We start from the raw sequence: 13,986 nt of genomic DNA, 5'->3' as shown, positions 1-13,986 counted from the left end.
GCAATTTATTTTGTAGTTAGATTTTAATTTCTTACACTATTCACCTTGAGGCTAGAACCCTCTTGGGTTTAGTTTTTCTTTTTGTTTATTTTTACTTTTTTTGATTCACCTTTAGGCTAGAACCCTCTAGGGAATCACCTTTTTTCTAAGAAGATGATTCAATTCTAGATTACCCATATCTTTAATTGAATCCGCTATCTTTACATTCTTGATTTTTTATTTGTTTCTCGATTTTATTCATTCTTCCTTCTTGCCTTGTTGATCACATTTATTTTTTACTCACTTCCACTCTCAAATATATTCATTTCCACAATCATAATCATTCTCTCCACAATCACATTCACTCATCACTCCTATTTTGTCATGCACACAACATAAGAACCAATTTTATATTTTCTCCTACAAAAACACCTTTCTCGTAGGATCGATATCTTTATACTATAACTTGACACGGTTGTGCACTTACCTTTTTGGTACATGTTTATGCCGCATCACAGTTGGTCCTGCAGCCTAAAATTTAGGACCGTCATGCTCCAATACCTTAAGAGCTTAAACTGTGTATACTCCAGCAAACGTACGAGTATAAACTAAGTCAACACGTTGCGACAAAAAGTCAATGCAGGGCGATCTGAAACCCTAAGGTCAACGCCAGTCAACGCGTAACCCTAGGTCAACACCAGTCAACGTGTTGCTATGAAAACTCAACGTCGGGCGATACGAAATCCTAAGGTCAATGCCGGTCAACGCGTAACCCTAGGTCAACGTCAGTCAACGCGTTATGATGAAAAGTCAATGCCAGGCGATACGAAACGCTAAAGTCAACATTGTTCAGAGATAGTTAGTTCTGAGTCAACTCGATGACACGAGCCAAAATCAATTCACCGGTTTTTGATTCGAGACTTCGACGACGGCCAGGCGATAAACGCAGCCAGAAGAATTTTAGCTATTCATATTGAATAGACCAAAAATCGAATGTGTCAAGAGTCAAAACTAACTACAGGTCCTCTTACACTGACTGAAGGTTGGACCGATCACATCCAAAGTATTTCAGGCTCCTCTATAAAAGAAACGAGAGTGAAACACTTTGGAGGGGGTATCTGTAGGCGTTAAAAATTACCTATAGGTCCCCGTACGCGGCTCGAGATAGAGAGAAGACGATGAATGTCGCGATCCGAGTCACAAAAGCTTATTTAATGTCGACAAGCGTATGAAGTGAGTCGACGGACCGTGTGAAGCAACGGAACTTCAGAATAACCAAACACGAACTGATCGGGAGCTGCACATCGCTTACGAAAGACGAAGAACCCCTCGTGTCCCTTCTACTTCACAAGTGATTCAACCATGGGAACTTATAGATCTCCTTATTATCTTTTCAATGCATCTTGAACCAAGTAATTCTGAATTCGGACGATGAAGATACGGCGGAAACGGACGGAACGTGTAAACCAAGTTCAGGCCAAAGTTTGGCCAAGACACCAAGTGGTGTCTCGGCCAAGCATTGGCCGAGACACCAAATGGTGTCTCGATTGAAGCTTGGCCGAGACACCAAATGGTGTCTCGGTCAAAGCATGGCCGAGACACCCACGGGTGTCCGCAGTCCACGAAATCTGTTTTTGGCTGTTTTGAGCCGTTTTTCGACCATTAACCGTCTGGATTTGTTCCAACTGATAAGATATCATCCAAGAACGTGGTTAAGTGGTTACAACTGAGGATAAGAGTGAATCAACTGTTCTTATCCAAAAACAGAGATCCCGAAGCCTATAAATACAGCCACATGGCTTTTATTTTTTCAGGGTTGGAATTCTCAAGCGTCGGCGAAACCCTGATGAATTGAGGACTGAAGAGCCACGAATTTCAAAGATGAGGAGGAGATCGGATCGAGTTCGTCGGCATAAAGAAGAGGAGCTCGTCAAATCTAAACGTCCCGGTTCTTTGCCTTGAGATTGCCCCGTTGCGGTGATCTCGAGAAGAGTGATTATCTCGCTGTTGCTGAGATAATTGTTTCGGTTTCTTGATTCCTTCGCGAATCAACGAAACTCCGGATCTGATCTGATCGTTCGGTGGTCCACAGATTTACCCCAGCACAGGAAAAGACCCCACGCAAGCAGAAGACAGATAAACAATATCTGCGTTTGTTTGACGAGAGTTGTACTTTTTTTGTTTTCATTATGTAAAGGTCTTATAAAAAGACTAACTTTTATTTTCATTGTAACGTTTGAAGTTGTAATGAACACAGCAATAAACAAATCGACTTTCTCCCCAAACAGTCAGCAATGACGGTGGCGATGATGATGATGGGGCGGTGATGATGACAGTGGCGAGAGCGCAGAGTTTGTCACTTCGGCGGCTATGTCGGAAGACAATGTTGCGAATGGCCAAAATTGCCTTGAGCTCAAACCACTGTAGCGAGGGTAAATATCCCCTGCAGGTAGCTGTAGTAAAATATAGCTACAACCGTAACAAAAGTATATCTGCATTAGTATAGTTGAGGGATAGTAGCCTTTAATTAGCTACAATATTTGATAATGAGACCAGTCAAGGATGAGGATGATATCGAACACGTTCTTTGAATAAGTGCGACAATGAGGGACAATATTTGAGTCTATAATACGTCCAAACATCAGTAATCTCGGTGAAGAGATATCAAGAGAACGCGCTTAAAATGCATTCTGCATACGCAATTGTATTCATTTTTCCTAGAATATATAGTACTTAATCGAACTACCCAATCAAATACGTATATAAACCCTGTCGCTTTTTGACTACAAACCTATCTAAGGCGTTGCGAGATTAATGTGGGAAAAGCCAAATAAATGGACATTAAGCATTTTATTCAAAGGTACACTATGAACGGGGTGGCAAACGGGTCGACCCGATCCGACCCGACCCATATAAAATTTGACCTGACCCGTATAAGTGTGACCCGACCCGACCCATTTAATAAATGGGTCAATGTGATCCGACCCGATTATTAAACGGGTTACCCGACCCAACCGATATAACCCGAATAGCCCGTTTATCTAATACAAGACATATCCTTAACACATATAACTAATAAAACATTTTATACAAGCACAAAAGAACACTTCTTACAAGCTCTTTAGACAAAAACTATCACTACTCACAACATAGAGTTTTTTCAAAGACATATTCAGTATTTAAATGTACTTCAACGAATTGCAACTATCGGCAAACAAAAATACAATCAATGCAGCTCTTTAGACAAAAATAATCTAAACTTCAACAGCAGCAGCAGCAACTACAACAGCAGCAGCTCCAACAGCAGTCTCCACAGCAACTCCAACAGCAGCAGCAACAACTACAACAACAGCAGCTTCAGCAGCACCAACTTCAACAGCAGCTTCAGCAGTCACAACAGCATCAACATCTCCAGCAGCAGCTACAACAGCACACCAACTTCAATAGCAGCTTCAGCAGTCACAACAGCATCAACATCTCCAGCAGCAGCTACAACAGCAACACTTGCAGCAGCAGCAGTAGCGAATCAAATGGTTGGTGTTGGAATGGGGCAGTCATTTGTTCAAGGCCCTGGACGGTCCCAAATCATGTCGCAAGGAAAAATGCTTCACAAGGAGCTGGAAATATTTGTGGAATTAGAATCATGAGCACCAGTAAAATCCAAAGGGAACAAAAGAGACATATTCACACTCCAAAGAAACGAAATAAAATTGTTAGGAAAAAAAAAAGAACTAGTCATAAAATGGATGTATACCATACAAAATATACAACCGCAATGAGATAAGGATAAGGGTTGACATCAATCCTTACATCAGCCTGAACCAGTTTTGATTTTCTATGGACCATGCTGAGCCCAAGACTCCATCATCCATTGGCAAGTCAAGATCCCCTTGCCATTGTGATTAATCTAGAGTATAACTGCATTTTGTCTCAAGTAAATATGTTTTTTAAACCTTAATTCTTTCGTTAATGAAATGATCAATCTTCGTGTACTCTAGTTTTGTTCTCAAAATTTGAGGAAGTTGAACGTGTAAAGTTTACAACGGGGTATATTCTCGGTTTGTCTAGCTACCTAATCAAACACCTGTGGAAAAAATAACATCAGGGAGCAAACATTCTTAAAACTCATCTAGCGTAGTGCACCTAGTAAAATACTTGAGGGAGGGGGAAAAAGTGAAGCTAACTAGATTATTGAAAAACTCATTGAAATGAGAGAAAATGCAATATCTAGGACAAGCAGAGTAAATTTTCGACATTGAAACTTAAAATTTTTTTGATATATCAAGTGACATTAAGATAGAACTTAAGCCCCCTAAGCTCGTGTTCAGCATGTACAATTGTACAGATACATGTCATTACATTAAGATAGAACTTAAGCCCCCTAAGCTCGTGTTCAGCATGTACAATTGTACAGATACATGTCATTACAAATGTGGAGGGTATAGATGCAAGCTGTAGTTTAAAAATCTAATATATCCTATTTTACCAAGTCAGAGGGCAAACCTGCATTGACCATTGAATTCTTAAACCAAACCCCCTGAATTTGCTGACAATGATTAATAAATATATGCTGACAATGATTAATAAATATAGGTTTCAGTAGGATATTTTTGAAAGCAAAAAAGTTAATTATAACAGACATGATAAGCACTTTGCAAGTGCAATACTTTTTATGTATCTCATGTAACAGTTCTGAGTTAATTATAACAGACAATGATGCTTACTAAGCTTACCACTAGTAAACCAAATTCATGAAGAATGCTCTGCTTCACAGTGTCATTTACAATTTATTAAACTAACCAAATTTGTTGATGGTCAAACCGAATAGTACATCTAATCACTACAAAATTAGACTTTTTTTGTAAGAAATTATTCAGATAATACCGTATCCCCAGCTTTGGTCGCAATAAGAGACATTTCCATAACCACCTAAAACTTAAGAAAGGTAAGTGAGCAAACAGAAATCAAGCATATACAGAAATCAAGCATATACAAACTAGCCATGATTAAATAGATAGAAAATCCCAAAATTGAAAGAAGACAGGATGAAAAAAACCCCAAAATTGATAGAACGCAAGATCAAAAAGCCCTAGCTAAGAGTGTACCCAAAATCCAGTGATTAGCTCGATCGAAGAGAGGGAGGAGGAACTATGGCTGCTCGATGGAGAGAGGAGAAGTCGAGCGCTCGAGAGGAGAGAGAGGAACTATGGTTCAGCCGCCGCTCGCCGCTCGAGCTTCGTGATGCGATCTAGGGCTTTTCTTTCTCTCTGCGGCTTTTTTTTCGTTCTCTAGAGCGGCGCGTTTATGAGGGAGTGAGGGAACGAAGGGTTGTTAGACGGGTCGGGATTTTTGTTATACGGGTCAATAGGTTAACCCGAATTGACCCATTTAATAAATGGGTAAATTTGGGTTGACCCATTTATAACCCGACCCATATAAATTGATTCATACCAATTATAAACGCGTCGGATCGGATCGAGTTAATGGGTCGGGTCATAAATTGTCACCCCTAATGTACTTAATATTTTATCCTAAAATAGAATGGTGCAATAAAAAATTGTAACTTACACGTACGAAACTAAACTGTTAAAATATAAAAATTTCTCTCCAAAATAGGCCACCAGCCACTAGGCTTTGATAAGTCAGGCAGAAAAGAATACACTTCAATGAGAGGAAGTCTTTCCTGATTAAAAAGATGATATTGTGGCTAATAATTGTGTAATCAATTACTAGGGCGCCCGATACAGATAGAAAAGTGATCTGACATGATGAATTGCCAACGTGAAATGGTTTAGCTACTTAGTTGGCCCTAAATTACAGTACTACCGTGCTGTAATCACTACTACTATTGTAAAATCAACTTATATGTAGCTACTACAAAAGGAACTCAACGGTAAGTGAATAATTTAACTACTCCCATCTGGAAGGGGGTGAATCTCAGAGCACGATCCAATGAAAAGTAAAGTAAAGAATTTAACTTAGAAGATATCTATGAATCTGAATTATAACTTAAACAACAAAATCACAATGAACTAAATAACAGTGAAAGTAAAAGACAACAAGACAATAATTAAATAGTTTTGGTTGTTAGTGTGTGAGCCTGTTTTACTTAATTGTCACTGATTATATAAGAGCTTTGCATGTCTCAGCAGCTACTCGCACCAATTCTGTGATTTAAACACCCACTCCTATGAAACTTGTGTTTTTAAAATAGTTAACAAAGTAGTCCAAATTTGTTAGGGATTTCTCCAAGGCTTGTAAGTAAACATGGTCTATGGAGCTGATGGAATGAAGTTTATGAGGGATCAACCCGGGCAATACGCATATAGCTAATAGTCACATTACAGTCAATTCCTTCATTATTCTATCAGCTAATTCGCTTATTTTGTAGCTGATGTCTATTTTTGAAATCGGGTGTAAACATAAACTATATTTTAAGTTAATTTGAAGGAGTATTTTGGGTTTTAGAGTGATGTTTTTTTTTTTGGTCAATGAACTTAAATTTTATTCATTTTTCAAATTGAGAATGAGAAGTACAACAAAGTGCCAGAAAATCTGGAAACCAAAGGAAAAATTACAGGTTCGCAAGAATATCTTTCATATGCACATTTGAAGTATCATTATGAACTTTTGTAAAAACTGAAAACTTAATATCACTAAGAATCTGAGCAGGAAGCCTCATTTTAGCTTGGAAGATTCTCTGGTTTCTCTCTTTCCATATCATATAATTTTAGAGTGATGTTAAAAGTGTTTAGGTTTTAAAATAAATGGAGGTAAAAATTTAGGCGCAAAATACCCCTTCAGAAGTCTACAAGTTTAAACATAAATAAGGGAAAATATTTGGCTCTTTGGCAAAAGGCCCATTTATACTTAGCGGTGTCGTGACTCGTGACAATAGTGTAAAAGAAAAAAGCAAAGTAATGACTTAGATACTTGATTTAAAAATACACCATTTAGAGCAAAATTTAGCAAGCCGATAAAATTAACAACTTACACTATATAGGAAGCTGACAAGAATAAAAGTGAATTTAAAAATAATTTGGTGGAGTGTTTTCCTTCTAAGAGTGGTTTTGGATGGGGTACATTTAAAATAAATGGAGATAAGAACTTTCAGTTTATAAGCAAAAAACATCTTTTAGAAGTGGGTATGTTTAATCATAAATGGGATAAAATTTTACTATTGAAATAAAAAGTGAATTTTAAAGTAGTTAAAAAAGAATCTTGAGTTTAAGAATGACTTTGAAAGTAGGTGTAGTGTTTAAAAATAAATGGATGAAAACGTTTGGGTATATAAGCAAAAAAACTATTTACCGAAACTAATTGGCTAATCAATTGGCCAACAAATTGGCTAACCGGTTGGCCAACCAATTTGCTAACCGGTTGTCAACCAATTGATTTATAACAGAACTAGTATATGGCTGAGATTTATTTCTTGAAACTCAAGTCTAATCCAGTAACTCTTGTTGATTGCAGTATGTTATAAGTAGGGGTAGAGAGTGAGCGGTTTAGGTGTGAAAATTTTTATAAAACTCCATTTGGAGAGAAGAATTATTCTTAATTGAGAAGAAATTCTAAAATTATAAATATTATTTACAATAAATAAAAACATTTCCTCCTTTTAATTTTTTTATTCTTCTTTGTTGATGAAGATGAAAATTTGCCTTTGAGGGGCCAAACCTTTGCGATGTAAGTATTCATTTTCTCCTTATATTTTCTTATTTTAAAATTACATGTTTAAGATTTTATTTTCTTGTTTTTATTTTTATATTAGTAGATTAGATTTATTTCATGCTTTATAGTGCATATTTTCTTTCTTGCTCTTTTATTTTTATTATTTAGATTTACTTTCATGCTTCGTAGAATTTCTTTTTTTGCCTTGTAGTTAGTCTATATATTTTTTGTAATTCTTAGTTTGTACTGTAGATTGTTGCAAACATGACATACAACGAGGAGGAGTATGCATATCATGACTATTAATCAAAATTAATCAAAAATTAGAAGAATACTTGAAACGCTTTCCAAATTTCTTCAATAATATGTCTGAAGATCAATTCGAAATAGCTTCCTCTAATTAAAATCCACCCATCACCAAAGAGGAGCAATGCTCAGAGATAGGTTCACAAACTTTTATTTCTCTTTTTTTTATTCTGTTGACCTCATAAGGTTGCATGTGAACCCTATATATAGTATAAGACTTACCTACAGAGATACTATTCCGGCATATTACAAGAAAATACCCCTTCACAAACTTGATTTCTCTTTTCGTGAGTTTATTTTATTGCCATTTCTAATTCTTTTCATCATTTCATTTTTTAATTTTTAGTTTCCTCTTTGTTCTCTTTTCCTTTTATTTGTCTCCTCCTTATCTCCTTCTCCTCTCTTGTTTTATTTATATATTTTATTTAATTTATTTTCTATTTTATGACAATTCCTTCTCAACATACTCTATTTCACTCCTCTTTGTTCACCTATTTTTAAAACTAATTTTAGAAGGTCGAAACATACACCTTCCTTGTGTATTCGACACCTAAGTTTATACTATAACTTGATAGTTGATAGTTGTTCTCTTAAAAATTTTATGCATGTTTATGTGCTTACAATACTGTAGGTGAGTGATTCTCACTTGTTAGATCCTTGCTTTCATAGTTCTTTCAACTTTAGTCTCTTTGATTCTATGTTGAAAACCCTAGGAATCTATGTCAACTTATTCTAGAGATTATTTTAGTGTTTTATGTTTCCGTCGAAAGTCACCTTAGTCATTGATTTCATTAAACTTTAAGCGTTACAAATGAATTTCAAATAACAAAAGAACAAAAGATTACAACTTCTTCTGAAAATAAACACAAGATCCATTTATCAGATCTTGCTTGCGCTGGCCGTTCTTTGCCGGTGTCGGGCGTTAATCCTGTGCGCACGACCTCGAATCAGATCCGCGGGCGGGCGGGCGCGGGCCGGGGGCGGCGCCGGGGCGGTGGGCCGATTCCAGCAAAATTGGGCAGAGCTTCTACCTCACCAAGGCGGGTATTTTCTTGAAGTACTGAATCGACAAAGCCGATTCCAGGGCTCTTCTCTGAGATTGAAGACAAAGTCCTAATCTCAAGCGAACGCGACGTACGAACTTCAGATCCTTCGAACGGCTTACTCCTTTGCCCTTACGACGCCCCGCCCCCGCCGCAAATAAACCACCCCGAAAAAAAGTTCTGCCGGGGATCTCACTGTCCATTGCTGAAATATTCGTGCTCCTTCACTCTCCAATTCCAGCCGCACCTCGATCCTCTTGATAAAAATTCCAGATTCTCGAAATGGGAGGCCTTTAGGCTTCATATTTATAGCGCCTCGAAATGCGCGTTATTTGGATGAGCAACCAAGTGATTTGGCTCTTATCTGTTTCAGTCAACCAGCCTAGCACTACACCACGTTTGGGTGCATCTCAAGGTCCAGTTAAGAACCCCTAGAACCGATAAAACCCCCAGCAAAAACCAATTTAAAACGTCAAAAACGTGTTTTGCGCCGACATTAGACTGCGCGGCCAGAACGCCATCTGACCCGCGCCGCCGCGGGTCGGAATTCATTTCGACCCGCGCCGGCGGGTCGCGATTTGCATCCGCACCCGCCGCTCTCAGCGGTCGGGCATTTGATCCGTCCGCCGCTTTGCGCGCGCGTCGGATCGATTCCGGTTCCTGCCCGCCTTTAGCGCGCGGTTCGCTCGACTTTTTTCCCCTTTTTTGTATTCTTTCTTCCAGGATTTGTTCTTGTCGGCGTATTGCATAGATTTGTTGATTTGTATTGCTTCGCTCGCCGCAGAACCGATCGTCTAACGCGCGTTGGTTAATATCACGCGTGCCTGATCTTATCGCCGCGCTGATTGACGTGCGCGCCGTTGCACTGGCGCCGCACGAGCGGATTGACGCTGCACTCGTTTGACCGGCGCGCACGAGCATGATTTGAACGTACGCGCGTTTGCACCGGCGCGCGCACGAGTTTGGCTTGACATATCTGTGCGATGCTGATCGATGCCGCCGCGGCTCTCATTGACGTGCGTGCTGGTTTGACCGGCGCGCTACTCTGAGTTGGTTTGCCACGTGCACTCCTTAACTGGCGCCCCGCACGGAGTTGGTTGACGTTGCGCCGCGTTGACGACGCGCACCGAAATGATTTGCACGTGCGCTGCCGCTTGCCTCGGCGCGACGGCAGTCATATTGACCGTCGTGCGCCATGACCGCCGCGCACGAGATGATTTGACGGTGCGCGCTTCATGCACCGGGCGCGCACGAGCTTGATTGCACCTTGCCGCGGCTTGCTTGACCTGTCGCGCGCACGAGGTTTGATTTGACGTGCCACGCGTTTAGACGACCGCACGAGTTGAGTTACGAATCTTCTTGACTCGCCCATTCATTGCGCTTCGCTTTCGGTGTGCGGCTCTCGCTAGACAATTTTAGACGCCTACAGCATCAACCCCCTCCAAAGTGTTTCAGCCTCATTTCTTTTATAGCAGGAGTGCTGCAATACGCTTTGGATATGATGGATCCCCACCTTTCAGTCGGTGTTAAAGGAGCTCCAGATGGCTTTCGCATTCTTGACTTCTCCATATTTTAGCGTATTCTGTATTTTTGTGAATAGCTAAGATTTCTCGTACTGCGTTTATCGTCTGACCGTTGCTGAAGCTTAGACCGGAATGGTGAGTGGGTTTTTTTTTGTTGATATGTCATGAGTTGACTTTTGGAATCAATTGCAACGCTGTATTGACTGTCGTTTGACCTAGGGCTACGCGGTTGACCGGCGCTTGACCTTTAGGGTTCGAATCGATCTGACGTTGACTTTCATCGCATACCGCGTTGACTGGCGTTGACTAGGGCCTACGTCGTTGACCTGGCGTTCGACCTTAGCGGTTTCGCGCTTACCTGGAGGAGAACCAGCTTTATACTCGTGTACTTCCTGGGAGTTTCGGAATCAGTTTAACCTCGTGTACCCGCCGGAGGTTGCCAGGTTATCCTTAAGAATTATACTTTGTACATATTCTCTAGGGCAACTTCCTGTCCAAAATGGGGAACAGTTTAGACTCATGTACCCGTGCGAGCTTCGGCATATCGAATATTCCGCATAAAATGGCGAAAGTAATCGCGAAATCACCCAAAATATAAAATTGGAGCTCCCGAATCCATTCCGAAATAGTCGCTGACAAAATCACGAAATCGCCCCAAATATAAAATTGGCTCCCGACCATATTCCAGTCGGAAATGAAGTCGAACTCTGAACATTCCAAATATAGCAAAAACACGTGAAATTGCTCCGGGAGGTGAGGTTTAAGCTTCGAAAATTTTCAAATAAACGGACGAAAACGGACCGAAAATACTGCAAATTCGGACAGCTGACATTGCGGTCTGACCCGCCGTTCCCGCGGGCTCAGATAGATCTTTAACCCGCGCTGGCATCGCGGGTCGGATTAATCCAGCACCCGCTGAGCACGCGGGTCGGACAAGAATCCGGCCGCGGAAGCGGTCAGATGCCGGAGGAAATAAAAGTCCCGATGATTTTTTTTTTCTTCTTCTTCCTTACTTCGCCGTTCCAGCTTCTTCACTTCCTCTCTATTTCGGTCTCTTCTTGCAGTTCTAACCCCTCAAGAGCCTCCTCTTCCTCCAGAATTCAACCGAATCAAAGCCTCCTCACTCCTTTAAAACCATCAGCTCCTTCCCTCTGCTACGCCCAGCAAGGCCAGCTAGCGGTCAATAAATCTGGAACATTGGCTATTCCGGGTTTGCACACAGTTTCATCCCCTCTTGACTTCCAGCGTGAGTTCCTCTCGTCCTTGCTTCAATTTATTCCACTCTTCATATTTGGCCATGCTTGCATTCATTGCGCCTGGATTTTTTGATTTTGACCTTAAAATCGAAGCCTAGTTCTTGCAATTTGGGAAATACTGATAACTTGCACTTGACGCTCTGAATATGGCCGATTTTTTTTCCTTCCATGGTTGCATTATTACTTGCGTAATTGAACCTAACTTTCACTCTGAGGCGAAAACCTGAACCTTGGATTGTGGAGTTCCAATCATTTCCCGCATTGAGAGCAACATGTAGAAGCCATAATTCTTAGGCGTGACAAACTTTGTTCGCTCAACTACAGTTACCGCGGTGCCGAACATCATCAGGTGATCCTGGTTTAAAAAAAAATTTGGTATGGTGATTCTTTTGGGCAATTATCACCAAAAACTTAGGGCACCATTGTTCGTCAAGAAATTTGCATGCCTCAATAATTTGATCCAGCTCGATATTTAACACCTGATTGAACTGAGATTCACTCACACCATCCCGGATAATTTTGTCATCATTAGAACCTGCTGGTTTGGACAAAGAATCTATCATCCCGACCTTAGGACTTTGGGTTCTTACACAAGCTTTGTACCGAGAAATAGAAGGCCATTGACGTGAGCCTACAACCGCAGCAGTTGATGGAACATTAGAATGTCTAGGTGAACCGTGTGATATATCCATGCCTAGTATAATTATTGGTGACTCAGAAACAAGGGGGATCTTTGTCATGCGCTTTTGTAGCAATAATGAGTTAATTCCACCAATCTTTGCATTGATCTTTAGTAGAACATTAGTAAGGTATCGGTCATTAACTCTTTGAGGTGCAATGCATTGTGTCACAGTTCCAAATTCAAAAAAAGACATTTTTGCTTCCAAAGTCCTTTAACATCAGAATTTTTGAGCTCAGATAAAAGGCAGAGTAGAAATTTGGGAGCTCCCGGAAGCTTTGACTTTATCTGCTCAAACATATCTTCAACTCTTGCATGTGCCTTGAATTTGTACATGTGATTAAACCCTTGCATATGGTTGCACTCTTGTATATGATTCAAATTCGAACTTGTATATAACTGAGCTCTTGTATATGATTGAATTCATATGTAACTGAATGAATTCGAACTTGTATATGACTCAAGAACCTTATATGCCTTGAATTCGAACTTATACATGACCGAGTTCTTTGGTTGGTCTTTATGACCTTTAACCTGAGCTGAGGATGTCGTATAGGTTTATTGAGCAAGCTTATACTGTGGAATTATCAAAGTTAGAGCAGCAAGTTCTTAGACATAAGCTTCATGTAGGTTAACTACGACTTTTGTACCTTCAAACTCAAAAATTTTATCAATAGAAGATATATATAGTTTCATTTTATTTTGTTTGTTATGTCTCCTTTATTATGAGGTCTTACTCCATTTGGGATAATCAAACATGATACCCGTAGGATTTTTGGCAAATCCCCAGCCATCAACGGATTTGATGAGCCTTTACCGACTACCGTTTGAGTCGGGCTAGTGTGCGGATTATTTTGAATCCGTTCCGCACATAACGTTGCGCTAAGAGAATTAATTCACTTAGACTTAGTGCTATGACTTTGAATACATAGGCTTTGTCTTTCTCACGGGAGTAGACTAAACGGCAACGCGTGTTAGGCGTTGACTTACCCCTTCTTAGGCTTCGAGGTAAATTCCCCAGGCTTAGACCCTGGTGTCTTTTTCAATTGGTGAAAGACTAAACCGGCTACGTGTGTTAGACGTAGACTTAAGATTTTTGGCAAACCCCCAGCCTTCAACGGATTTGATGTGCCTTTACCGATTACCGTTTGAATCGGGCTAGCATGTGAATTATTAAAACCCGTTTCACATGTAACGTTGCGCTAAGAGAATTAACTCACTTAGACTTGGTGCTATGACTTTGAATACATAGGCTTCGCCATTTCTTACGGGAATATGGCACCCGACAACGCTTGTTAGACGCTGACTCATCCCTACTTAGGATTTGGGATAAAAGTCCCCAGACTTATATTCTGATATCTTTTTCATTCGGTGAAAGACTAAACCGGTAACGCGTGTTAGGCGTATGCTTATCTCTATTTAGGAATCGAGATAAAATTCCCCGGGCATAAAGTGCGCGGATTTGAAAATTACGTCTTTTCTCAAGGTAAAGACAAACCCGAAAACGAAAGAGGAAGAATTTTATATTC

General features: G+C 40.2%; 1 pseudogene; it reads right to left on the bottom strand.

Moving 5' to 3' along the window:
- Positions 3,234 to 12,995, bottom strand: LOC109823320 (annotated as a pseudogene).

The sequence above is a fragment of the Asparagus officinalis genome, chromosome 9 (genome assembly GCF_001876935.1).
Source record: "Asparagus officinalis chromosome 9, Aspof.V1, whole genome shotgun sequence".
NCBI lineage: Eukaryota > Viridiplantae > Streptophyta > Magnoliopsida > Asparagales > Asparagaceae > Asparagus > Asparagus officinalis.
This window is presented reverse-complemented; position numbering and strand designations above follow the sequence as displayed.